This window comes from Pseudorca crassidens, chromosome 16 (assembly GCF_039906515.1).
Source record: "Pseudorca crassidens isolate mPseCra1 chromosome 16, mPseCra1.hap1, whole genome shotgun sequence".
NCBI classification, from domain to species: Eukaryota; Metazoa; Chordata; class Mammalia; order Artiodactyla; family Delphinidae; genus Pseudorca; species Pseudorca crassidens.
Genome location: NC_090311.1, coordinates 59,771,537 through 59,796,832, shown reverse-complemented (window position 1 = coordinate 59,796,832; position 25,296 = coordinate 59,771,537). Strand labels below are relative to the sequence as shown.

At 38.3% G+C, this 25,296-nt stretch overlaps 1 protein-coding gene and 1 pseudogene across 1 annotated transcript in view; one reads left to right on the top strand and one right to left on the bottom strand.

Annotated features, from left to right (window-relative positions):
- MCU (mitochondrial calcium uniporter) overlaps positions 1 to 25,296 on the top strand; it is a 209,467-nt gene that overhangs the window by 82,778 nt on the left and 101,393 nt on the right. The gene's annotated exons all lie outside the window — the stretch shown is intronic.
- On the bottom strand, positions 12,548 to 13,332 carry LOC137209477 (glycoprotein endo-alpha-1,2-mannosidase pseudogene; annotated as a pseudogene).

The following is a 25,296-nucleotide window of genomic DNA, read 5'->3' as shown; positions in this document are numbered from 1 at the left end:
TCTCCTCCCTCTTGTGTCTCCCTCCCACCCTCCCTATCCCACCCCTCTAGGTGGTCACAAAGCACTGAGCTGATCTCCCTGTGCTAGGCAGCTGCTTCCCACTAGCTATCTATTTTACATTTGGTAGTCTATATATGTCAATGTTACTCTCTCACTTCATCCCGGCTTACCCTTCCCCGTCCATGTGTCCTCAAGTCCATTCTCTATGTCTGTGTCTTTATTCCTGTCCTGCCCCTAGGTTCATCGGAACCAATTTTTCAAATACTTTAGCAAAAACCAGTAGATGTGAAAGTGTTACTCAAGAGATTGTTCCTTGTGGGGGGGGGGGGCGTTGGGGGGGAAACTCTTCTAAAGCACCTGGCCTTGATTCTGTGGCTTCTGTTCCTTTTTAAATCAATTGTTTTGAGGTATAATTTACTATGCAAAGAACTAAGCCTAAGTGTACAATTACTGAGTTTTGACAAGCATATAAATCTATGTAACCACCACCACAGTCACATAGAATATTTCCATTGCTCCAGAAGTTCCTTGTGCCTCTTTGCAGTTAATTTCTTTCTGCTTCTGGCCACAGAACGGCAGTTAACCTGCTTCTGACATTACAGATTAGTTATAGATTCTGTATTAAAAAGTATTATTTTTTTGAAATTCGGATTATTTTATGGTTTTTAAAACTATTTTAATGGATTACGTTGGTTTAGAACTTCAGGGGTTTCCAAATTAAAACAGTTTTCCTTCTGCTGTTTATGCTGGTCCTCTCAGCACTGAGGTTTCCTAGGAAAGATATTACCTGCAATTTACAGATAAGAAAACTGAGACACAGTTATAGAGACCCAGAGTTAGTATAGGACAGTGTGAATTCTTGCTTGTTGAAAAAGGAGCTCAGTTGGAAGTTTTATGAAGGGAATGAAAATATCTATTTTGATTTGACTGTGTCTGTGCATTTTTGTTTCAAATCAGTTCTTTTTACCTCTTTTGTCTCTAGCACATTAAGTTCTGATTTTTTTTGGTTAAGTTATTTTATTTATTTTTGGCTGCATTGGGTCTTCGTTGCTGCATGTGGGCTTTCTCTAGTTCAGGCAAGCGGGGGCTACTCTTTGTTGCGGTGCTCAGGCTTCTCATTTGTGGTGGCTTCTCGTTGCGGAGCACAGGCTCTAGGCGTGCGGGCTTCAGTAGTTGCAGCACACAGGCTCAGTAGTTGTGGCTCGCAGGCTCTAGAGCGCAAGCTCAGTAGCTGTGGAACATGGGCTCAGTTGCTTGGCAGCATGTGGGATCTTCCCGGACCAGGGCTCGAACCTGTGTCCCCTGCATTGGCAGGTGGATTCTTAACCACTGCTCCTCCAGGAAAGTCCCAGTTCTGATAAATTTATAAAGAATGAAAATAAGCGTTTAGGATTTGTGCTGAGTCTCTCCCCCTCCCCCACTTTTTAAGTGACTTTGATCAAATCACCAAGTTTCTGAAGTTTAGTTTTCTTATCTGCAAAATGAAAATTAAAATTCAGAGTTGTCATAGGAATTAAAACAAAGTGTATGAATGGACAGAAGTCTATTTAATTTTGGGAGAGATTGTACTGGTTGTTTTGTCTTCTTCTTGTTAGGTTCTTTTAATTTAGGCACATGCTAGATGATCAGATCAACTTAAAAAAACAACCTCTAAGGGAACATAGAGAATGCTAAGACTCTTAAAATGACATGTACTATCTGTTAGAGTGAAAATTTTCTAAGGGGAAAGAAGAAGATTGGAAATAAAGAGTAGTCAATTTTTGATCCTGAGAAGAAAAAAAAAAAAATGACTTATAATTTTCTTTTTTAAAATTGCATTTATTTCTGCTCAAAATAAAATTACCATAGAATCTTTCATACATCCTATCTCTGGAATCCTAGAATCCTCTTAAATGAAACTACTTGACTCTGATGTCATTTTGCTATTATAAAAATTCACCCCTCTTGCCCAGGTTGCAAGATAGACATGTTCTCTTTAAAAATCTGCTTTATAGGGACTTCACCGGTGGTGCAGTGGTTAAGAATCCGCCTGCCAGTGCAGGGGACACGGGTTCCATCCCTGGTCTAGGAAGATCCCACATGCCGTGGAGCAACTAAGCCTATGCACCACAACTACTGAGCCTGCACTCTAGAGCCCACGAGCCACAACTACTGAAGCCCGCACGCCTAGAGCCTGGGCTCTGCAACAAGAGAAGCCACCACAAAGAGCAGCCTGCGCACCACAATGAAGAGTAGCCCCCGCTTGCCACAACTAGAGAAAGCCCATGCGCAGCAACAAAGACCCAACACAGCCAAAAATAAATAATTAATTAATTTAAAAAAACAAACAAAAAATAGGTTTTAAAAAAAATCTGCTTTATAGTCAGTAATAATAGGTTCTAAAGAATTTCTCTACTCGGGATTCTGGTAATTCATTTCTTGATTTAAAAACCTTTCAATAGGACTTCCCTGGTGGCGCAGTGGTTGAGATTCCGCCTGCTGATGCAGGGGACACGGGTTCGTGCCCCGGTCTGGGAAGATCCCACATGCAGCGGAGCGGCTGGGCCCGTGAGCCATGGCCGCTGAGCCTGCGCGTCCAGAGCCTGTGCTCCGCAAGGGGAGAGGACACAACAGTGAGAGGCCCGCGTACTGAAAAAAAAAAAAAAAAAAATATATATATATATATACTCCAATTTAGCTCTATTTCCTCCTCCCCTTCTGTGCTATTGTTATTATATATATTATAGCTATGTATGTTAAAAACCTAATAGTGTAATACTAATTATATAATTTTATGCTTTTTAAAGAAGCAGAGAGAAGAATGGAAGCAAGTTTTTTTTATAGAGTTTCTTATACTAAATCTTATTATTTATCATTTGTTATCTTCCTTTCTGTGAATTCAAGTAACTTTTTGGTGTCATTTCCTTACTCCAATACAACTTTGCTTCTTCTTACTTATCTTATGCTGTTATTATCAAATATATTACATTCCTAAATGTTGCAGGCTCAATAATACAACTATATACATATTGTTTTATATATTCAATAATTGCTTTTTAAATAGTTGAGAGGTGAAGAAATGTGCATTTATATTATATCTTTGATTTTTTAAAGTGGATTTGAATTACTTTGGGGGTCATATGCTTTCAACCTGAATAGTTTCCTTTACTATTTCTTGTATTCTTACTCCAATACAACTTTGCTTCTTCTTACTTATCTTATGCTGTTATTATCAAATATATTACATTCCTAAATGTTGCAGGCTCAATAATATAACTATATACATATTGTTTTATATATTCAATAATTGCTTTTTAAATAGTTGAGAGGTGAAGAAATATTATATCTTTGATTTTTTAAAGTGGATTTGAATTACTTTGGGGGTCATATGCTTTCAACCTGAATAGTTTCCTTTACTATTTCTTGTAAGGCAGGTCTGCTAGCAATGAATTCTCAGCAATGAATTCTTTCAGTGTTTGTTTATCTGGGAATGTCTTTATCTGTCTTCATTTTGAAAGATGGTTTATGGTTTTACTGAATATAAGATTCTATTTTTTTGGGGGGGAGGCTGCAGCAAATGGCATGTTGGATATTAGTTCCCCAACCAGGGATTGAACCCATGCCCCCCGCAGTGGAAGCGCAGAGTCTCAACCACTGGACCACCAAGGAAGTCCCCTGAATATAAGATTCTTGGTTGACGTATTTTTTGGGTTTCAGCACTTTGAATATGTCATCACACTGCCTTTTAGCCTTCATTATTTTTGATGAAAAATCTGGTGTAATTTTTTTGGGATTTCCTTGTGAGTGAGAAGTTGTTCTCTTGCTGCTTTCAAGATATTTACTATGATATGTCTTGTAAATGTATGATGTCTCTTCGTGCTTTCCTACTTGGAATTTGTTGAGCTTCTTGGAAATGTAGATTGTTTTAATCAAATTTGGTAAGTTTTTAGCCATTATTTCTTTGAATATTTTTTCTCTTCCTTTCTCTACTTCTGTGAAAAAAGTTTTCTTCTCTCTGCTCACCATGTATATGTTACAGTGCTTTATGGTTTTCCACTTTTTTCTGAGACTGTTCATATGTGTTCTTTCTTTTTTCTCTATGTTCTTCAGATTGTACAATGTCTATCCATCTATATTCAAGTTCGCTGATTTTTCTGCTAATTGATACTTACCGTTCAGTCCCTGGAATGCATTTTTCTTCTTGGTTATTGTACTTTTCAACTCCTGAATTTCCATTATTTAAAATAATTTCTATATCTTAATGATATTGTCTATTTGACAAGAAATTATCAGGGCTTCCTTTACTTTTTTAAAGCATTTTTTCCTTTAATTCTTTAGACATATTTATAATAGTTGTTTTAAAGTCTTTGCCTGCTAAGTCCAACATCTGAACTCTTTCAAAGGCAATTTCTGTTGCTTGCTCTTTTTTCTTATGTAGGGACCATACTTTTCTGTTTCTTTGCATGTTTCATAACTTTTTACCAAAAACTGGACATTTTATTTTATTTTATTTTTTAAATTAATTTTTATTGGAGTATAGTTGATTTACAGTGTTGTGTTAGTTTCTGCTGAACAGCAAAATGAATCATTTATACATATTCATATATCCACTCTTTTTTAGATTCTTTTTCCGTATAGGTCATTACAGAGTATTGAGTAGAGTTCCCTGTGCTATATAGTAGGTCCTTATTAGTTATCTATTTTATATATAGTAAAAACTGGATATTTTAGATAACGTAGCAACTGAGGATATGATTCCACCCCCAATTCCCACACATTCACCAAATTGGATGTTGTTGTTTACTTGTTTATTTGTTTAGTGGCTTGGCTGGACCATTTTAGTGGTCTATTTTCTCTATAGTGTGTAGCTACTGATCAGGAGTCACAGTGTTTGGCATGCACAGAATCATCCTAGGATGATGGTGGTTTTAGCAGGGCTGTCTTTGGTTGTCTCTTTCTCTGTTCTCTTTGTTTAGCTGTCTGTCTCTATAGGTATCACACCCATCTGTTAGCTTCCACTAATTGCTCATTATCATTATAATTAGCTCATTATCAGTACTGCCTGTAACATAAATTCTTCCACAGGCTGATGCAATTAATATTGGGCCTCATTGCAGGTGTAATTTTGCAGCCAGTCTTTGAGGTTTTTTTCTCAGGAGGACTCTTTTTAGCTGCTTCTTTCCCTGGTTCTCCCTAGTAAAATTCTAGCTGTTGTAGCTTGTTACTCTCAAAGATTTACCAGTCTCTTAATTGCTTACCACCAAAATCTCTATTATCTTCTGTAGTGCCCTCACTATTAACTTTCCCACACTGTGTTCCAAATAAAGTCATTTCCCTTGGGGAACACTTTGGAGCTTTCTCTCTTTTTCTGTCCTGCCTTTACCCCTGGGCTAAACCTCTGCCACTGCCTGGAGTAGGAAGTGAGCTAATGGCCCCTTCTCTTGGAATGACACTGCTGCTTGGTCTTCTGGGTGTCTTCTGTTGCAGAAACTTTAACCGTATGAGCAAGCTGGGGCAAGGGCAGTTGGGATCCCAGTGTTCCTGGCTTGCCTGCTGTGGTAGAACTTCTGTCCCACAAGTGGGGGCTGGCTGGAAGAAGTGAGGACCAGACCTCTCAGCTGCTCTTGTCTCTTACAGAGCTTCTGCAACAAAGAGGTGGAAGTAAGAGAAATGCAGGTGGACTGCCCCTCCTAGCAGATATCATAATCCTCAGTTGGGATTTGGGTGTAGAGGAAGGCCTACATTCTTGGTTGCTCTCATCTGAAATAGCAACTGTGGCTTGATAGTATCTAAATTTCCTTACAACTTATTTACAAATTTAGAAAACAGTATCTATTTGTAAGCTGCATAATGTTGCTCTAATAATGTCTTTAACACTCATACAAAAGTGTAGTAATATCAAGATAGCTTAAAATAGCAAAAGTTGCAGTAATTTTTTTACATAGGGTTTTTATATGTTATATATGTTACAAGCTAGTGAAGAACATGCAGCACACACATGAGAGGATATATTATTTACTGTTTTCTATTATGCCTAAACAGTTGAAAATACTGAAAATGTATAACCATTTGTCCTTGGGCCTTATTGGATGTTGAATGCAGTGAAGTATTTTTTGGATCTAGGGTATCTGTGATTAGCTCATAACAGCATTAAGCAATGAGGTTGCCTTTTATTGCTGTTACTTGTTATCAAATAGAAAAATGCCTTTAGGCATTAGGTAGCAGAAGGTGAAATACTTAGTTTCATTAGTTCCAGAGACTTGATGCAATATAGTTACACACCTCACAGCTGAATGACAAATCTTTGCTACTCTTAAACTCTTTGGGAAGGTTATTTTGGATTATATAGATGGGTCTGATATAATCACAAGGGTCCTTATAATAGGGAAACAGGAGATGAAAGTTAGTGGTAGATGTGATGTGAGGAAGGGGTCATGAGCCACGGAATGGAGGAGGCCTCTAGAAGTGGAAAAGGGTAAGGAAACAGATTCTTGTCTCAGAGCCTCTAGAAGAAACTAGCCTTACTGAAACCTTGACTTTATTTAGCCCAGTGAGACTTATTTCGAATTTCTGACCTCCAGAACTGTAAGAGAATAAATGTGTTATTTTAAAACACTAATTTTGTGGTAATTTATTACAGAAAGAATAAGAAACGAATAAAACAAGGAAGACCTGACTTACCGTAACAGTGTGGTAAAGGTAGTCTAGTGCTAATAAAATATTTGTATTTTCTGAGTACTTTGATTTTTGTTTCAGGAAAAACTTGTCTGACTTTTAAAGTTTTAGGCATCTTCATAGTTTTATATCCTAGCAGTTAGACTGCACTAGGATTATCTGATGTCACCTTTCTTCTGTTTCTAAAAGTGAAATGAGAAGTAGATCAGAGCAGAAAGGTTTAATTGAATTCACACAAATAATCCCATAGGTTAGTATTATACATTACCAAATTAATGCTTTCCTTTTTGTTCTGTATTACTAATATGATTGCTTACATTGTTGCCTCAAAACCAAGACTTAAAATCAACTATTAAAGGCAAATAAGTTCTGTCATCACAGGCTTATCTGAGACTTCTGTTCTGAGCAAATACAGGCTTCTTTCAGAAGTAAATGGATTTTAAAAGCACAATGAAAGGAATGTTCCATTTAAATGGTAAGCTAATAAGTGTCACAAATACAGTATTTTTTTTGAAAACATTTAATTTTTTTTGATTAACATTTAATGCAGTTATAAAATTTACTGCATAATTCTCAAATTGTGTCATTGGGAAGCTGTATGAAAACTGCCATATATTAAGTAATTATCACATGAAAGATGTTCAACACTGAGAAGAAAATTTGTAAAATGACATGCTTTTTTTTTTTCCTTTTTTTCTTTTCTCTTTTTTTTTGCTTATTTATAGGTAAATCCTCACTGAGACTACCTAGTATAAGAAACAGGGAAAGGATGATTTTTATTTTTAAGCTGTTTGGAACCTAAGTCATAATTTGTAACTAGAGCATGGGGGTCTTTTTGCCAAGACTGCCCTGAATGACTAGGTTGCCCAGGCTAAGTCTGTTGGCTGGTTTGATTTTTATTATTTAAAACTCTGTTGTTGTTTAGCAAGTGATATTTATTCACTACAAATAAATTAGAACATGCAATTGTGTGAAAATAAGACCTAGTGATACATTCACTTTTAACAGTTTGGTATAGAACCTTCCTGACTTTTCCTGTATATGTTATTTCTAAGCTGTTTTTATCACATAGCATTACATTGAATATCTTTTCATGTGACACTGACATGAGAATTTTAATACGCGGCAGTTTTTCATAAAGCTTAAGTTCAGAATCTAGAATCAGGCTTTGATTCTGGACTTTTCAACTTAACACATGAGTTGGAAAATAAACCTCATTTGTAAAATGGAGATAAATTATAGGATTGTTGTAAAGATTAAATGAGATCATATGAAGCATTTAACACAAAATCTGATATACAGTATCACTTAATAAATGGTCACTATCTTTATTCAGGTGTTCTGTTACATGAACATACTATTGGTAATGTAACAATTCCTTATTGTTAGAAAACTTTTTCTAATGTTTCACAGTTAAAAAAAAATGCAACATTTAAGCAACCTCTAAAATGCCAAGAAGCCTTACGAGGTGTGGGATTGGAGGATTGAATTTTGGGACGGCTCATGATCAAGAATAACATCCATATACTCTTTTTTAGTTTTTAATAGAATGATAGCTCAGTCTTATTTTGTAGGCAAATACATGTAAAATAATGTACTGCTATAGTCTGTTTATACTGTATCTCTAATACTGAGTTATTTCACTGTTTATAAGTTCAATTTAGAATGTGGTAGGCGAAAAGAAAAAACTTCCAGTTATGTTTACTTAACTATGTTGTTTAAACAGGACACTGAGGTATACAATAACAATTGGTACATGAGATGACCTATAGTTATAATGCTCTCTTTGCCAGTGGTTAGGTGTGTGATTTTTGGACAAGTTACTAATACCACTGGACTATAGTTTCTTCTGAGTAAAATGAAGACAGTGGACTAGATCAGCAATTTTCAAATTTGAGTATTGTGCAGATCCTTTCAAAGGAATATTCAAATTCTTAAACTATATTGTTGTTTTTAATTATGTACTCAGCTTTAGTGTAGACAAACATGAAGCTAAATAAGAAGTTCCCTCTGCTGCATCCATGTAGAGCTACAAAACCAAAACAAGTGTAGTACAAACGAAACTACAAAACCAATGTATTAACATCAGCATGATGAATGATAATGGTTTGCTGAAACTAAAATGCTGCTGCTTCCCATGTGAATATGTTATTCCTTGCTACACTATAGGTTCTTTTGCATTGGGCTACCTAGACTACAGTGCATGAGATGCCAATTTAATTCTCCTGACATGTTGTTTTTATTAAAACTATTATAAATCTTTGGTTTAGTGTATCATGATATCATTTGGCCTTCACTGGCTCAACTGTATCGCCTGCCTCTCTACTTTTCTCATTAGCCTAGGATAGTGAGGGAAATTGATGATTTCCTGTGTTGGTAAATACAAATATGGGCACAAATATCCTGGCAACACTTAATTATAAAGTATTCATTCAGATGACCCAAATTTTCAAAGATCATCCGTGGTAAATGCAGAAAATTTTAAACGTTTTATAGAAAACTCCTAAATTCTTGAATATACAGCCACAGATTTGGGCTGTGGTCCACACTGAGAACATCAAACTAGATCATTAAGACACTTCTATGATTCTGCGACTAGGAAGCTGTTCCTGTAAGTAATGATGGCAACATATCCACACATTCCAGGGTGTCTTACTCTCTTAGATTAGGAAAATGTATTTATGAAGTAAGGGTATTTTTTTTTTAAAGATTTAATTTTATTTATTTTTGGCTGCATTGGGTCTTCCTTGCTGCGTGGGGCTTTCTCTAGTTGTGGCGAGCAGGGGCTACTCTTCATTGCTGTGCACGGACTTCTCCTTGCAGTGGCTTCTCTTGTTGCGGAGCACGGGCTCTAGGCGCACGGGTTTCAGTAGTTGTGGTGCACAGGCTTAGTTGCTCCATGGCATGTGAGATCTTCCCGGACCAGGAATCGAACCCGTGTCCCCTGCATTGGCAGGCGGATTCTTATGCACTGCACCACTGGGGAAGTCCCGGGTATTTTTTAAGTAAGCAAAAATTATATTGTCTAATTGCTGGAGGGCGGTGGTTCTCAAGAGGAGGTAATTTTGCCACCCCCCCACCCCAGCCCGTAGATATTTGGAGACATTTTTGGTTGTCAAAAACTGATTGGGGGCAGCATTGATTCTGGCATCAGTGGCTAGAGGCCAAGGATGCTTCTAAACATATTACAATGCACAGGACAGCCCCCTACAACAAAGAATTATCCAGCCCAAAATGTCAGTAGTACTGAAGTTAAGAAACCCTGCTGTAGGCCAAGGGTCCCCAACCCCTGGGCCCCAGATTGGTACCGGTCCTGTTGGGAACCAGGCTGCACAGCAAGAGGTGAGTGGCGGGCGAGTGAGCGAAGCTTCATCTGCTGCTCCCTATTGCTTCCCATCGTTCACATTACCGCCTGAACCATGCTCCCTCCCCCACCCCCCACTGCTGCTGTAGGGCATTATAACCAAAACCAAGGGTAGTTTTAGAGATAGAGAACAGCATGATCATATTCATAAAAACTTCATTATTGGAAGTAAAAAACGCCCTGTAGCTTATCCTATAATATCAACCAGGACTACTTAAAATCAAGTATTTGTGAAATAGATACTAACTTTAAGAAAAAAAATTTTTTTCTGTAATGGATCGAGGAACAAAAGAATGCAAGTATGGTGCCACTCGGGTTTTTTTTTTTTTGCCCGTGTTGGGTCTTGCTGCATGCGGGCTTTCTCTAGTTGGGGTGAGTGGGGGCTCCTCTTCGTTGCGGTGCGCAGGCTTCTTATTGCGGTGGCTTCTCTTGTTGCAGAGCACAGGCTCTAGGCGCGCAGGCTTCAGTAGCTGTGGCACGCGGGTTCAATAGTTCTGGCTCGTGGGCTCTAGAGTGCAGGCTCAGTAGTTTTGACACACGGGCTTAGTTGCTCTGCGGCACGTGGGATCTTCCTGGACCAGAGCTCGAACCTGTGTCCCCTGCATTGACAGGCGGATTCCTAACCACTGCGCCACAGGGAAAGCCCACTACTCAGGCTTTCTTAAAGCAAATGTGGTTTCTATATGTCAGTTGCAGAAGCTGTTACCTAAGAAAATAAACTTTGATTTCTCATACATTTTCTCTTTAATTTCTGGTATAAGTCTTTATGTTACACAATTGAATTTGAAAGAATAACCTTTCTAATTGTGGTTCAAAATCATATCAAAGCGATGCCTGAAATATGAAAATCTACCTACCTATCCTGTATGAAACCTTGCTGAATGAAAAAAGCATTGTGTTTTAGCACTAGGGTCGCTTTTTCTTTTAATATTTTTTGGTTTAGTTTTACTTCTTATCATAGAAAAATTTCAAAATACACAAGGTGAGGAGAATAATATAATTAATCCATGAACCCCAACGTACCCATTATTTAGCTTCAGCATATGAACATTTTGCTGATCTTGTTATATCTTCCCCTCCCCCCACTAGCTCCCTTCCCAGAATTATTTTAAGTCAAATTACAGACATCATATTATTCCATCCATAAATACTTTGTAACTAAAGTGAAGTCAGAGAAGGTGTTATCTTGTGGGTACGCTATGGGGGAAGTGGAATTGTGGCAAGTCTTTGGAATGGTGGCTTATTGCAAATAAGTGGATAACCCAAAGCCTTCCATGTAGTAGAAGCTCTATTAAATATTTATTGAATTGAAAAATCTAAGTTATTGTGTGAAGTAATATTACAATTTTAATGTGCCACAAAGGCAATTTACTCATTTTTAAAAATAGTTTTTATGCTGCCTTTAATTTTAGCATTGGCTTTAATCACAGCCTGGCCCCCACTGCTGCTTCTCTCTTTCCTCCTGGCATTTTACTAATCCATATCTTTTCCTTTGGCCCTTTCCCAAGTATATACTCATGACAGTGAACTCTTGGAAATCTGTTACTGCTTTTGTTCTTCCCCTTAAATATTTGCACTTTTAAAAATTCTTAAAGCTAGTGAAATGGGTTTTAAGCAAGAGAGTGACATGAAAAGATTAACATTTTAGAAAGATAATTTTGGTTATGTTATGGAGGATAGATGGGAGGCAGGGACTTGGAGATATAGAAACAGATGGATTTAACAGCTATATAAAAGCTAGAACTCACAGTTTTTGGTGACTGAAGGAAGGAAGGTGGGAGGAAGGAGTTAAGAATGATAGCCAAGTTTATAATTTCAACAACTAAATGATAGTACCATTTTCTGAAAGGAGGAGTACAAGGGAGAGAGCAGATTTGTGGGGAAAATATTCTTCTATGTGATTTCCTAATTTGGTGAGTGGCGCGGGGGAAGAATCTTCTCTTGACTCTCAGTATGGTGTTCTAGTGAAACGAGAATTGTTTTACTTGAGCAGTACTGTGATTTCATTCATGATTTTAAACTAGTTTATGAGAAGAAAATCTGCTGGGCTGTTTGTATTCCCATTTCTTCATGGCATGCAAGTTTTGTGTAGTCATTATCTAGACCAACACTTGTTACCTGACAGTCACATGCCAGAGGTGGTAGACAAGAGAAATAACAATCAAAGTTGGGTACATGTTATAAGGGAATCCTCCAATCCCCCATCCATTCTTTACTTAGTTGTCTTTTATAACCTAGAGACCACTAGATGTTTGATTTACACTGGTGATAGAAGCCCAAGTCCTGAGGGAAGATGACCCCAGATTTTCCTTGTTCCATGTACCCCTAAGCTTACTTTCTTAGAATACTGTTCCATTGTAGAATTTTCTTTGCCTGGTGAAGGGTCAGTGTAATATATGTACTAAGAAACTTTCAAAAGTTTCATTTATTCATTAGTTAAGATAGATTTCTTCCTTCTTTCCTCCCTCCCTCCCTTCCTCTCTCCCTCCCTCCCTTTCTTTCCTTCATTCCTTCCTTCTTTGGAGCAGTTTATTTTTTAACTTCTTTATAAATACTTAAATTCTCACAATTAACAACTCTTGTTTTTAGTAGACACATAAGAAATTTAGTGTGTAAATCTTCACTAATTTCTGTATTATCTTCACAAAAGAACATTTTACTCCTCTTTCTTTTCTGCTTCAGGTTATATATATGATCTTTATCCAAAATAGTTGGTACTAAGTCATCAGTAGTTTCATCATTCTCATCATTTGAATCAGGTGTGTACCAAGATAGGGCTAATACTAGTACATTAATTGAAGCTGAGTGCATTTGTTTCATGTGAGTTTCTATGACCAAAGGACACTGAGAACGTCTCAGGGTAAAAGCTGGAGCCACTGTCATCTCGGGGGCTGGGTCTCCCTTGTGGATAATTACTGGCTATTCTAGGGTCCCAAAGCTCCAAGACTAGATGGTTCCACCAAATTGTAGATTTCTGTACCAACTGTGATAAAATACATGTAACTAATAATTCAGAAGTGACAATTCTCCCAGGTAAGGTTCAGAGGTTTTGGAGGGTTTCATAGTGATCTCAACAGCTTTAAATTCTTGATATTTGTTTCACTGCTGATTGTGTCACTCTTTGGGGAATCAAAATTTTCCACCAAGTGAGTAGTTCATCAATGAAGTTCTGGAAGAAGATCAAGTCCAAAAGGATCTCCAAAAGTAGCTTTATTTGGTCTTCCCATTTTTAAACCTATCATTGGAGAGAAAATAAATAGAATAGAAAGTGACAAAATGATACAAGTCCTTTTTTGAAACTTCGATGATGGCATGCTTTAAACTCCAAAATAGTAAATGTTTAGCTGCTTATTTCTGGGAAGGACCAATTCATACAGTCCTTCAAACTCTGTACTGCATAACTCCAGGGAGTAAAATTCCTATATATGGAATGTAGCAGCCCAGGAATCTGGCTGTCAGCAGGGAGTCTGCCAGCAGAGCCAGTGAGGCTGGGAGTAAAGCAAAAGCCAGCAGCCTCAGCACAACAGAGACCCAACCAGCCCCGCCACCCAAAAGGAGCCTGAGGGGCGGGACAAAATAGATTTTCTTTATGAAACTTAAAGACAGTAAGGAAAATGGTACCCAGTGGAAAACATTTAGAAAAATAACTTTTGAAAAGAAGTGATTCGCTTCTCCTCAAGTCCATCCCTATGTCTCCCCACCTCCATTACTCTTTTTTTTTTTTTGATAGGTAAGACGTGGATTTATTTAGAGAGATACACATTCCATAGACAGAATGCAGTCCATCTCAAAAGTCAAGAGCAGCCCCAAAATACGGGGTGGTTAGTTTTTATGGGCTGGGTAATTTCATAGACCAACAAGTGGGAGGATTATTCCAACTATTTTGGAGAAGGGGTGGGGATTTCCAGGATATGGGCCGCTGCCCACTTTTTGGCCTTTTATGGTTAGGCTTGGAACTGTTCTGGTGCCTGTGGGTGTGTCATTTAGCATATGATAATGCATTTCAATGAGTGCCACCTCTATTACTCTTATCATTCTTTAAAACAATAACAAACATCGCAAAACCTTGAAGTTAACCTTCCAGCTACCATTGGCCATCAACACCTAATGGTTATTAGAATATTATACTTTTTTCTTTCTCAGCTTTGTGGCAAATTTTAAAGGCTGGGGGAAAGTATAGTAGACAGTGTACTTTAACTTTACTGTTACTATTATCACCAAGATAGCTTTTTGGAATTTTGTGGCTTGATCTGTCCCTGGATTTTAGTGTTGGATTTCAGATATGATCTAAATAAATGTGGGTGCTTCCAGTTAAAGATGGTAGATTTTTTTTCCAGCTTTATTGAGAAATAATTGACATACATCACTGTATAAATGTAAGGTGTAGAGCATGATGGTACAGTTTGATTTACATATATTGTGAAATGATTGTCACAGTAGGATTAGTTAACATCCATCATTTCATATAGATACAGTAAAAAGAAAAGAAGAAAAAAATTCTTTTTGGTGAGAACTCTTAGGATGTATTCTGTTAACAACTTTCTTATAAGTATACCCTTATTCATGGTTTTGCTTTCTGCAGTTTCAGTTACCCATGGTCAATCACGGTCAGAAAATATTAAATGAAAAATTCCAGAAATAAACAATTCATAATTTTTAAATTGTGAGCTGTTCTGAGTAGTGTGCTTGCCATCCTGCTCTGTCCTGTCCAAGATGTGAATCATCCCTTTGTCCAGCATATCTCTCCCATTAGTCATTTAATAGCCATCTAGGTTATCAGATGGACTGTCTTGGCATCATAGTGCTTGTGTTCAAGTAACCCTTATTTTACTTAATAATGTCCCAAAGCACAAGAGTAGTGATGCTGGAAATTTGGATATTCTCTTACTGTGCCTAATTTATAAGTTAAACCTCATCATAGGTAACGTATGTATGGGAAAGAGCATAGTATATCTAGGATTCGGTCCTATCCACAGTTTCAGGCATCCACTGGGGGTCTTAGAACATATACCCTGCAGATAAGGGGGGACTACTGTATATCGTTAACTATAGTCAGATGGTTCATTGAACACAGATTTACCTTCACTCTTTCTCAAAACTCCACTAAAATAACAAAGGTTTTTGGTTTTTTAGGCATAAATCCACAATGGGAACAAAAGACAAAGGAAAGGGGAGGGAAATGGAAGGGACTGGAAATTTTAGGTTTAGAAATCTGAAGAGAAGAAGAATGAGTACTTCTTTACTGAATCCTGAAATTAATAATGGTGTAAATTGAAAAGGAACCTGGCTTACCCTGAAACATCTTCCAATACCTTCGTGAAATGGGAATGAGACAACAGGAGAAATTAGTTGAAGGATTCATTGAAAATCTCTTTACATGGTACTTAGTCCCCCAGATTCTCTTCCCCCATCCTGGAAGAAAACTGAAAATTCAATCCCCCCAAAAAAATGAAACAGATTTTCTGGAATGAGGAACCCTGGACACCATGAGGGCAGGGGTAATGTACTGAAAGAGGAGGAGTAAGTGGAAATTGACGTATTGAATATTGGTATTTCTAGCCTGCTTCCCTCATTTATCTGAGAACATTGGCAGACAAGCTTTTACCTTCAAAGTAAGAGATTGGTAAGTTTCTCTGGAGAACCTGACATAATCTGAAAGAAAAGACTTAAAGATACTAATCATTTGGGTATCCCCAGGGAAATAGCACAACCAGAGCACTTTTGCAGTGAAGACCACTATTTGCATAAAGTTTCCAATCAGCTTTTTAGCCATCACTCCCCACTCCTAAATATGAGGAATCAGTGAAAGATCACTAGATATTTGAAAAACAATTTTAATATGAGCAAAGCCAAAGCAAATAAGAAACAGCAACTTAAAGGGAACAGAGCTCATGAAGGAAGAAGGAAAAAAAATTTTAATATATCACTAATAATCCTCAGAAAAAAGGTAATGCATCTAGTATAGGGTGCTCTAAAAAAGGAACTTTCAGAAAACCAAACAGATTTTAGAAATTAAAAACATAACAGAGTATTCCATAAAAGTTTTGAAGTGACCAAGAAACTAGAACTAAAAGAAAGAAATATAATTTAGGAGAGAAGAGTAAGAAAATTAGAGGACCCGTCCAAGAGATTCAGTAACCAAAAGAGGTTCAAGTAATAGGAGTTCCAGAAATAGAGAATAGTAGAAATGGAGGAGAAGAAATCATCAAAGAAGCCATTCCAAGAAACTTTCCATAACTGAAATACAAGTTTCTATATTGAAATAATCCAGCAATTGCCAAGCATAGTGAGATCCACATCAAAGGACCTCTTAAATTTCATAGTAATGATTTTAAAAAAGAAAATCCTACAGAATCAAGAGAAAAACAAGTTTTACTGCAAAAGATCAGAAATCAAAGCTCAAGCTTCTCAACAGTGAAATCTACTAAATATTGGAGAAATGACCTCTAAATTTTGAAGGAAAATAGGTTTTTTTTAAAAAAAATAAATTTATTTATTTTTGGCTGCATTGGGTCTTCGTTGCTGCGCACGGGCTTTCTCTAGTTGGCGGTGAGCAGGGGCCACTCTTCGTTGTGGTGCACGGGCTTCTCATTGCGGTGGCTTCTCTTTGTTGTGGAGCACGAGCTCTAGGCGCACAGGCTTCAGTAGTTGTGGCATGTGGGCTCAGTAGTTGTGGCTTATGAGCTGCAGAGTGCAGGCTCAGTAGTTCTGGTACATGGGCTTAGTTGCTCCGCGGCATGTGGGATCTTCCTGGGCCAGGGCTCGAACCCGGGCCCCCTGCATTGGCAGGCAGATTGTTTTTTTTTTTTTTGATGTTGGGGGTAGGAGTTTATTAATTAATTTATTTATTTTTGCTGTGTTGGGTCTTCGTTTCTGTGCGAGGGCTTTCTCTAGTTGTGGCAAGCAGGGTCCACTCTTCATCGCGGTGCGCGGGCCTCTCACTATCGCGGCCTCTCTTGTTGCGGAGCACAGGCTCCAGACACGCAGGCTTAGTAGTTGTGGCTCACAGGCCTAGTTGCTCTGCAGCATGTGGGATCCTCCCAGACCAGGGCTCGAACCTGTGTCCCCTGCATTAGCAGGCAGATTTTCAACCACTGTGCCACCAGGGAAGCCCCGGGCAGATTCTTAACCACTGTGCCTCCAGGGAAGTCCCCAGAATGTTTTTTTTAGTTTGGTGATATTGTGATGCCCATTTAATTGGTCTGACAGGCACTAGAGATAGTAATTCAATGAATAGTTTATTCATTTATTTCTGGATATTTTTGCCACCTTAATTTAATTTTAAGAATTGGAACACTGGAATGGGGTAAAGGGGGATGATACTATGGAGGGAATGTTAGATAGAGAGCTTTTTGCTGTAGAATTTGGGGTCTTGTTATTGGTAATCAGGAAAGATTTGATGGTTTGAATTTGTCAGGCAAGGAGTTTGGGGATAAGAAGTTGTTGAGGCTGAGGCTACTTGGAGCCAGTAGGGACCTCTTTGTTTAGATGTATAAACTGATCATATCCTCAGCTTTTAAAATTTCTCCCCATGTGTTACTTTTTGCTGCTGACACTTTGCTTTTTGATACAGCCTCTTCAGTTTCTTAGATTTAATAATTTTAAATGAATTGTGGGGTTAAATTCATCTTAAGACCAGCCAGGTTTTAGGTTGTATTCTCAAAGGCAAAATATACACAAAGTATACTGTGTGTGAAACATCATCCATTCATTCCATTTTTGATTAAAACAAGGCTTTGGGAGTTGGGGTGTGTATGTCTGTTTTCAGAAACAGATGGTTGTGTGGTTGTACTAGAAGCAGATGTTTTGTTTTTCTGGGAATTGATTGAGACTTAAGTGTGAAAGCTTAACCTGAGCTAATTCTTAGGGAAGGATGAGAAAGACAAGTTGCTTAGTTCCCAAACATACTTTAGAAAAATAGCTATCTACTTTTCATGTCAGTTCCTTTTTTTTTTTTTTTTTTTTTCCTTCCTTCCTGTGGTTGCTCTGATATAGTTAAAGTCTTTGTGGCTTGGCCAAAGGGCCAGTGATCCTGGAAACCATTTTAGTGAGAGGATCTGTAGATGATCCAAATGGTCAGTTCTAATGAAATGAGGACACTGTGATCTGTGGTCATGCAGAGGCCACAAAAAGGGGAAAGTCCTTTTCACTCTCATCAGAGTGGGGGGGTCACTTCCATGAGGGAAACCAGTGGGTATTGCCAGGACTACAGACTCCTCTCTGTAGTCCTTGGATCATGATTCTCCATACTCTGTCCTGGATCTGTTCTTCACCATTGCTGATTCCACAAAATATACCCTAACCACACATCCAGTGGGAGGAACTCAAGAATTGGCAATACAGAAGAACGCATATCCCTTCTCAGTTTACCCAAAAATCTCTGTTGTGAAGTGGTTGTAGAGGTGTAGCAGTACTTGAACTGGTCCATTTCCACTTATAGTGTGCCTGGTACATTCTCACCTTCATACCATATGTATTCCTTAGCCCATACACTCCCAAATGTTCTTTATTCTTTCTCTAAATCCTACTTATTTTTAAAAGTCTAACTGAATTTCTACCTCTTCTGAGGAACCCAGTTTTAACTTTCATTTTCTTATTTAACGTTGCAAGGATGTGTGTCTAGTTTCCCTTACTAGTTTTAAATTTTATTTATTTATTTATTTTTGGCTGTGTTGGGTCTTCGTTTCTGTGCGAGGGCTTTCTCTAGTTGCGGCAAGCAGGGACCACTCTTCCATCGCGGTGCGTGGGCCTCTCACCGTCGTGGCCTCTCTTGTTGCGGAGCGCAAGCTCCAGACGCGCAGACTCAGTAGTTGCAGCCCATGGGCCCAGCCGCTCCGCGGCATGTGGGATCCTCCCAGACCAGGGCTCGAACCTGTGTCCCCTGCATTGGCAGGCAGACCCTCAACCACTGCGCCACCAGGGAAGCCCCCTTACTAGTTTTTAAGTCCCTTATATGTAGGACTCATGCTTTATTTGTATCTTGGCTGGTAGTTAGCAAAGCCAGGAACAACAGAGGTTATTGTGATTTTAGTGTAGCTGTCTAACCATGAGCCAACATCCTACAGTAGTATGTCAGGGACTAGCCCATTTATCAAAAGATAATAGATCTTAATAGATCTCTTAGAAGCACGTGTCTTATGCAGATAGTAATTGTGGTTTTTAAAAGCTAATGTGTGTAAGTTACTTACTTAAAATCAAGCTGTCTTGTAGCCATGCATAATTTTCTTGAGCATTTCGTTGAAGGTAGTTACACTTTTTAACTGGCTACATATAGTTTTAGGAGAGGTTAAAGAATAGATTTAAGTAAGCTGGCTGCCTGCTGGCATGTCTAAGAAGGGCAGAAAGTCCTGCAAAGCAGTTGTTGGCAGGGATTAGATCTCTGGATGCCCTTGTCTGTCAGGAAAAGCCCTCTGTGCACCCAGCAGCTCCCATAAATGTTAATGTTGCACTATGCAGGGAGCCAGTGCTGGGGAAAAGCCTGTCCCTGGGTAGGCATGGGTGAGTGTGAGAGGGCTGCTGGGTGATCTGCCTCTCTGGCTGAAGTAGATTGCAGAGCGACCTTGCCTTTTCAGGGCACTGGTGTGGGGAATTCGTGCTACCCAGTGAATTTGGGGAGATTCCTAAATGCTGATATATTTTCAGCTCTAAAGTGATAATGCCCTTGTCGGAGTGAGGAGCAAAAAGCACATAGGGGTTATTTTAAAACATGAATCAACCAATTCCTCGTGTATGTCGTTTATTTGCTTGATAGAGCTGTTCAAGCAGAGTCTTACTGTTGTCAAAGGAGTTGGGATTCCACATAGTTCAGGGATTGCCCTTCTTTTCCATTCCCCAGGGCTCCTCCTTCCTTTAAATATTTAGCATGCAGATGCAGTTTCATGATCCAGCAGGAGAATCTCCCCAATTTCCACATATATCACAGGGTCAGCGAAGCAAATGATTATAGTGGCAGCTCCACACAAACCTGGCAGTGCTACTGCTAGCAGGTTTCCTGTAACCTTGGTGTCTCTGCAGCAAGGTTAGTGGCTGTGTATTTACTGAAGCTACAACCTTCTTTTTCTCTTCTCTCTCTGCTTCCACACATCTCCCCACCTCCCCTCCTGCTACCACCCCCTACCACTTAGGTTTATAAACTTGCAAATGGTATGCAGGGACTAGATGTGCATTTAAAAAATACATTTTAGAGTTTTTTAAACAGTGTATTACAGAAATATATTTCAATGTCCAAAAACATGCTCTAATTGTCGCAGTTAGTGGCAGATTAAGGAAACAATATAAAATAGACTATATTCTAGGAAGTCGCGCTTGTTGAGTAGGCATTTATCCGACAAATTGAAATGAGCTGCTTTTGTGTGTTGGCATATATTCCAGAGTTGCAATTGTATTCACTTTTTAGTGTTTATGTAATTTTTGTTGGCTCCTTTCATGGAAATAAGGGCTCACTTTATCTCTGACCCTTTTCTTATTACAAGTAAGATCCTACAAGAGCAGCAATATTCACCTTAGTATAATTTGTAAAAAAGAAAAAAAAACATTATATGTGTAGCCACTTATTTTAATTTAGTGTTAGTTATCTAATAGTAGAAGTGGTTGAAGGAATCCTTTTGGAAAGGAGATTTTTTTTAATAGAAATTAAAGGGGTGTTGCTCAGCAACTCTTAATTATTCGATGTTTATCGAATATATACTATGGGAACATATTGAGCACTTTACAGATTCTAAAGAAGAAGAATATGTCCTTGTCTACAAGGTGTTTCTTACGAATTTGAGGAGATGAAAGTTGCCTATGGAACAGTAAGTGAACAAGACTGTTTTAAATAAGGTATTAAGCAATGCAGTAGAAGTTCAAGAATAGAATGATACATAATGGACTGATTTGCCATAGAAATATTTTCATTAGACATGAGATGAGTGTTCAGAGATGTCACCCAGTTTAGTTAATGTAGTTCAGGGTAGCTGTTGGTGGAATTCTGGCTAGGTTTATACACACAGACACACACACACACACATACCTGTTTTATGCTGTATTTGAACACATCAGCCTGGAGTGAGCAGCCATTATTTTTTGCTACCTAAAAACAAGTCACATATACTAGAAAGAGATGAGTTTTTAGAATCAGATACATCTGATTTCAAATCCTAGCTGTGCTTATTCTTAGCTGTATAACTTCCCTGCACCTCAGTTTTCTCATTGGAAGGATTAGGATAATAGTTACTAATTCACAGATTTGTTGGGATTAAATTATTTTGAAACACAAACATTGTTTCTCCAGTTTTCTCACTGAATTCAGTCCTCCTGGAAACATGCCAACACTGGTAGAAAATGTGAGTTTGAAGCTTTAGGTATTTCCTACAGTACTTGTTCTCATGCAAACCATCAAATTAGTGCTTTCCTACCCTCTCTTATAAATCTATACCTTCTGAACTTCAAACAGCAAAATAGCCAAGAAAATTTCTATAGAGAGAGGGAAAGATTTTTCAGGGACCATATTTTAATCTCAAACTTAAAAGGGTAAACCTTCTCTCAGCTTAATAATGTAATATAAAAAGATTTTAGTATTAAGCCAAACAAAACATAAGTTGAAAGACAAACCTGCTGCCCCCTGCACCTTATAAAATATATTGCTGGACCCAGCTGAGGTCCCACCTCCAAGAAGGCTTCTCTGGTCACCCCTGCCCACAATAATCTTGACTCACTGAAAATTCAGTTTCTCTTGGTTATTTAAATTTCATTGAGTTTCCTCTGATTTGGCACTTAAACATTGTTATAAACCAGTGTATGTGCATTTTATGATTGTATCACATCTTGCTAACTAGATTGTATCCTCTTAGCCATCACAGACCTTGGCTTAATCCTCTCTATTTTCTTCACAGCACCCCAGTGTTGCTCTGTACATAATACATACTGAATTGATACCTTTTTCTTGAGGAAAGTGATAACAATTTTCAGGAAACAAGGACAGAGTCTATTCTGTACTCTAGTCTGTGGAGGGAATTCTGGCCTGTTCATTTAATAGGTATCTAGGCCATTACCTAAACAAGTAGTTGTTGACTTTGAGAATATGACTCCAGCTAGTTAAACAACTCAGTGACTGCTTTCCAATGTAGCACTGAAATTATGGGATTGTAGTGAAACCACATAGGTAGTAGGCTGTATAAATAGTTGCACATACAAACTAGTGATGAGTACATTTCATCTAATACGTTCTCTTTAGAAATGTTACACCACAACATATTGCTAAGGGATAGGTAAAGAAGATGTGTTTAAAAAGTCATTTTGTATTTTTGCATTGTCACCTAGTAGCACATCTTGAGTAGTTGACTCAACAGAGTGCTTTGCTTGGTAGTCTATAACATCCCCTGTTTTAAAAGCTGCAGTAAAGGACCAGGTAGTTTGTTGGAATAAACCTCACATTTGCTAAGTAGGGACTCGAGAGAATAAGCATTGGGTATGTCTGAATTTCTTCCTCTGGCAACAGTCTAGAATGGGGCATGATGTCTTGGAGCCAGTTTTGCCAGTTTTCCTGAATCTTTTATGTCTTGTTATCTCTTTCCTTAAGTGGAAGAATAAGACGGTGCTTAGAGTCCTTGAGTCCTGTAACTGGTTCATTTGCGCCTATCTCGAATGATTATTGTGTCTACTCCTTGAGGCTTATAAGGGGTGAGTTTGGGGTATTAGATGAGTAAAAATTAGAGGGCAGGCTTGTAATTTCTCACTTCTTTTCTTTGGATCCTCCCATTGACTATCTCTAAGTTCACCAATGCTCAGGTACACTCTAGGGACCTTAAAACCTACCACAGTCAAGTGAGCAGAACTGAGACGCTGGATAACTTGACCAGTTCCAAAAATGGGATTGAATGGCTAGAAATTTTGGAAACAGGGTACTTAAGAGTATAAGCTTAGCACAATAGGCAGTAAGATGTTTTAGATTTAAATAATATTATGTAATTCACATTCTATCGTTGGTAGTTGAGTACCAGTTAATACATAACAGTCAAATGGCTGGAATTTGAGTGATTGCTAATGCATATTCATTATATTACGGCATTCCTCAAATGTCTATAGCTTCTGTGATGTATTTAGAACTACATTAGCTTTAGCTTGATATCAAGCAAGTGTTGAAGCTATAAGAATTTATAATGCTAGCTTTATATTATTTTATAGCCTAATCATCTTATTTGAGCTTTCTCTCTCTGATTTTGTTTTATGGGGAAATTACTCCATTTTCATACTACATCCAGATAAAATAAGGTTAAACCATATTTGACACACAGGATTAGCTCTTCCTCTCATCCCTTCATTCAAATGTAAGATTGGGGAAGTTCATCTCCAAGGCTTCTAGCTTTCCCTTTCTGTTCCTATTAACTCCTATTGGGTCCTGTTCTCTCAGAATTCTCCATCAAATTTGCATCCAAGAAAAAGATAGACTATCACTACATTAATCTTTGTGACCCTTCTGGGCTTCTGAAATTAGATTCATATTTCTAATCATGGTACTTAAAGCAATTATCCTCTTTCAAAGGCATTTCGGACTTCATCAAGCCATCTAAGTCACACAATAAAATACGAAGTACTAGAAAAGAAATTTGAAGACCAGCTAGCATGATCAGAGATCCTCAAAAGGATGTCAGTTCTTCTTCTCACCACATGGCCCACCAGCCACTTCTGATATATTTACTGGCTTTGGTTCTGGTTTGAACAGTGGCTCAATTCAGGAGACTTTGTGGGAACCTGTTCTGTACCATGCATTGTCATAGACCACTTAAACTGGAGACATATACATCAGAATTCCGAATTCTGTAGATGTTTCTTACCCCTACAGCATTACAGTCCAGCATTTTGGTCTGGTTCTAGTGTATGTCTTTCACGTTGCAAAATTTAGCAAAGGAGAGGGAGGAAAAGCTGTTCCCTGAATCTGTATCAAGTGAATGTTGGCTTTTTTCAATAGAATGAGAAGGGCAGTAACCTTTAGGCTAGTTCCAGACTTGTCTATTTTCAGTACTTTCTGTCCCCCTTCTTCCACTCCCCTTTGGGGTTGGGTGGGGGGGGTAAGATACACAGGAAGTTGTATGTGTCATATACTTCCCAGCAGCCTAAACAAACATACGAAGATTGTTACCTGAATGAGGTCTAAGGTGAATCATATATACTCCTCTTAGAAACTGTGGTGTTAAAAAGAAAACTCTGCAAGATAATTCTGATGTGTTTTATTTTTGAATTCTATTTTCTTGTAAGTAAATGCAGATGAAAGTATAGTAAGTGTGGAGTTGAAATACACACCTCCTGTTGGGTTTGGTTTAGTTTGGTTTGGTTCTTTTCAGCTGCGCTGTGCAGCATATGAGATCTTAGTTCCCTGAGCAGGGATTGAACCTGCACGCCTGCAGTGGAAGCACGGAGTCTTAACCACTGGACCTCCAGGGAAGTCCCCATCTCCTGTTAAACTGAATCTCTTTTTGCTTTATAAAATAATAACCCTGGGTATTCCTGGGATTCCCTTGTCTTTATTATTTATAAGTTTGTATCTAGGGAAAGCTCTGGCTACACAGTAAGAGCTGCTAGGCATACTATATGGCACTATGCTCAGAAAGCTTTGATTGCAGAAGTAGTTTTGTGAATAATAGCACTTCATTTGAAATGTAATCTCCTAGGATCTCATATCCAGTATATAATTTAAATCATAATAGTGCTTTTCGTTTTGATTATGGAGAAATAAGAAGCAAAGAAATATATTGTGGTCTGACAAAGATAAATCAGATACTTTAGAGGCATTTCAAAATCGTGAAAGCCTTGCTCTATTGGTATATATTTAGTGGATATTCTTCAGAGTGATTGATTCTCCCTGGAAGGAATAATGTTCATATCGATATACTTTTTTTAAAAAATAAATTTATTTATTTTATTTATTTATTTTTGGCTGCATTGGGTCTTTGTTGCTGTGTGCGGGCTTTCTCTAGTTGCGGTGAGAGGGGGCTACTCTTCGCTGTGGTGCGTAGGCTTCTCATTGCGGTGGCTTCTCTTTGTTGTGGAGCACGAGCTCTAGGCGCACAGGCTTCAGTAGTTGTGGCATGCAGGCTTCAGTAGTTGTGGCATGCGGGCTGTAGAGCGCAGGCTTAGTAGTTGTGGCACATGGGCTTAGTTGCCCTGCAGTATGTGGGATCTTCCTGGACCAGGGCTTGAACCCGTGTCCCCTGCATTGGCAGGCAGATTCTTAGTCACTCCGCCACCAGGGAAGCCCTCATATGATATACTCTTGATAGTCTTTGTAGATGGGGGAGGGG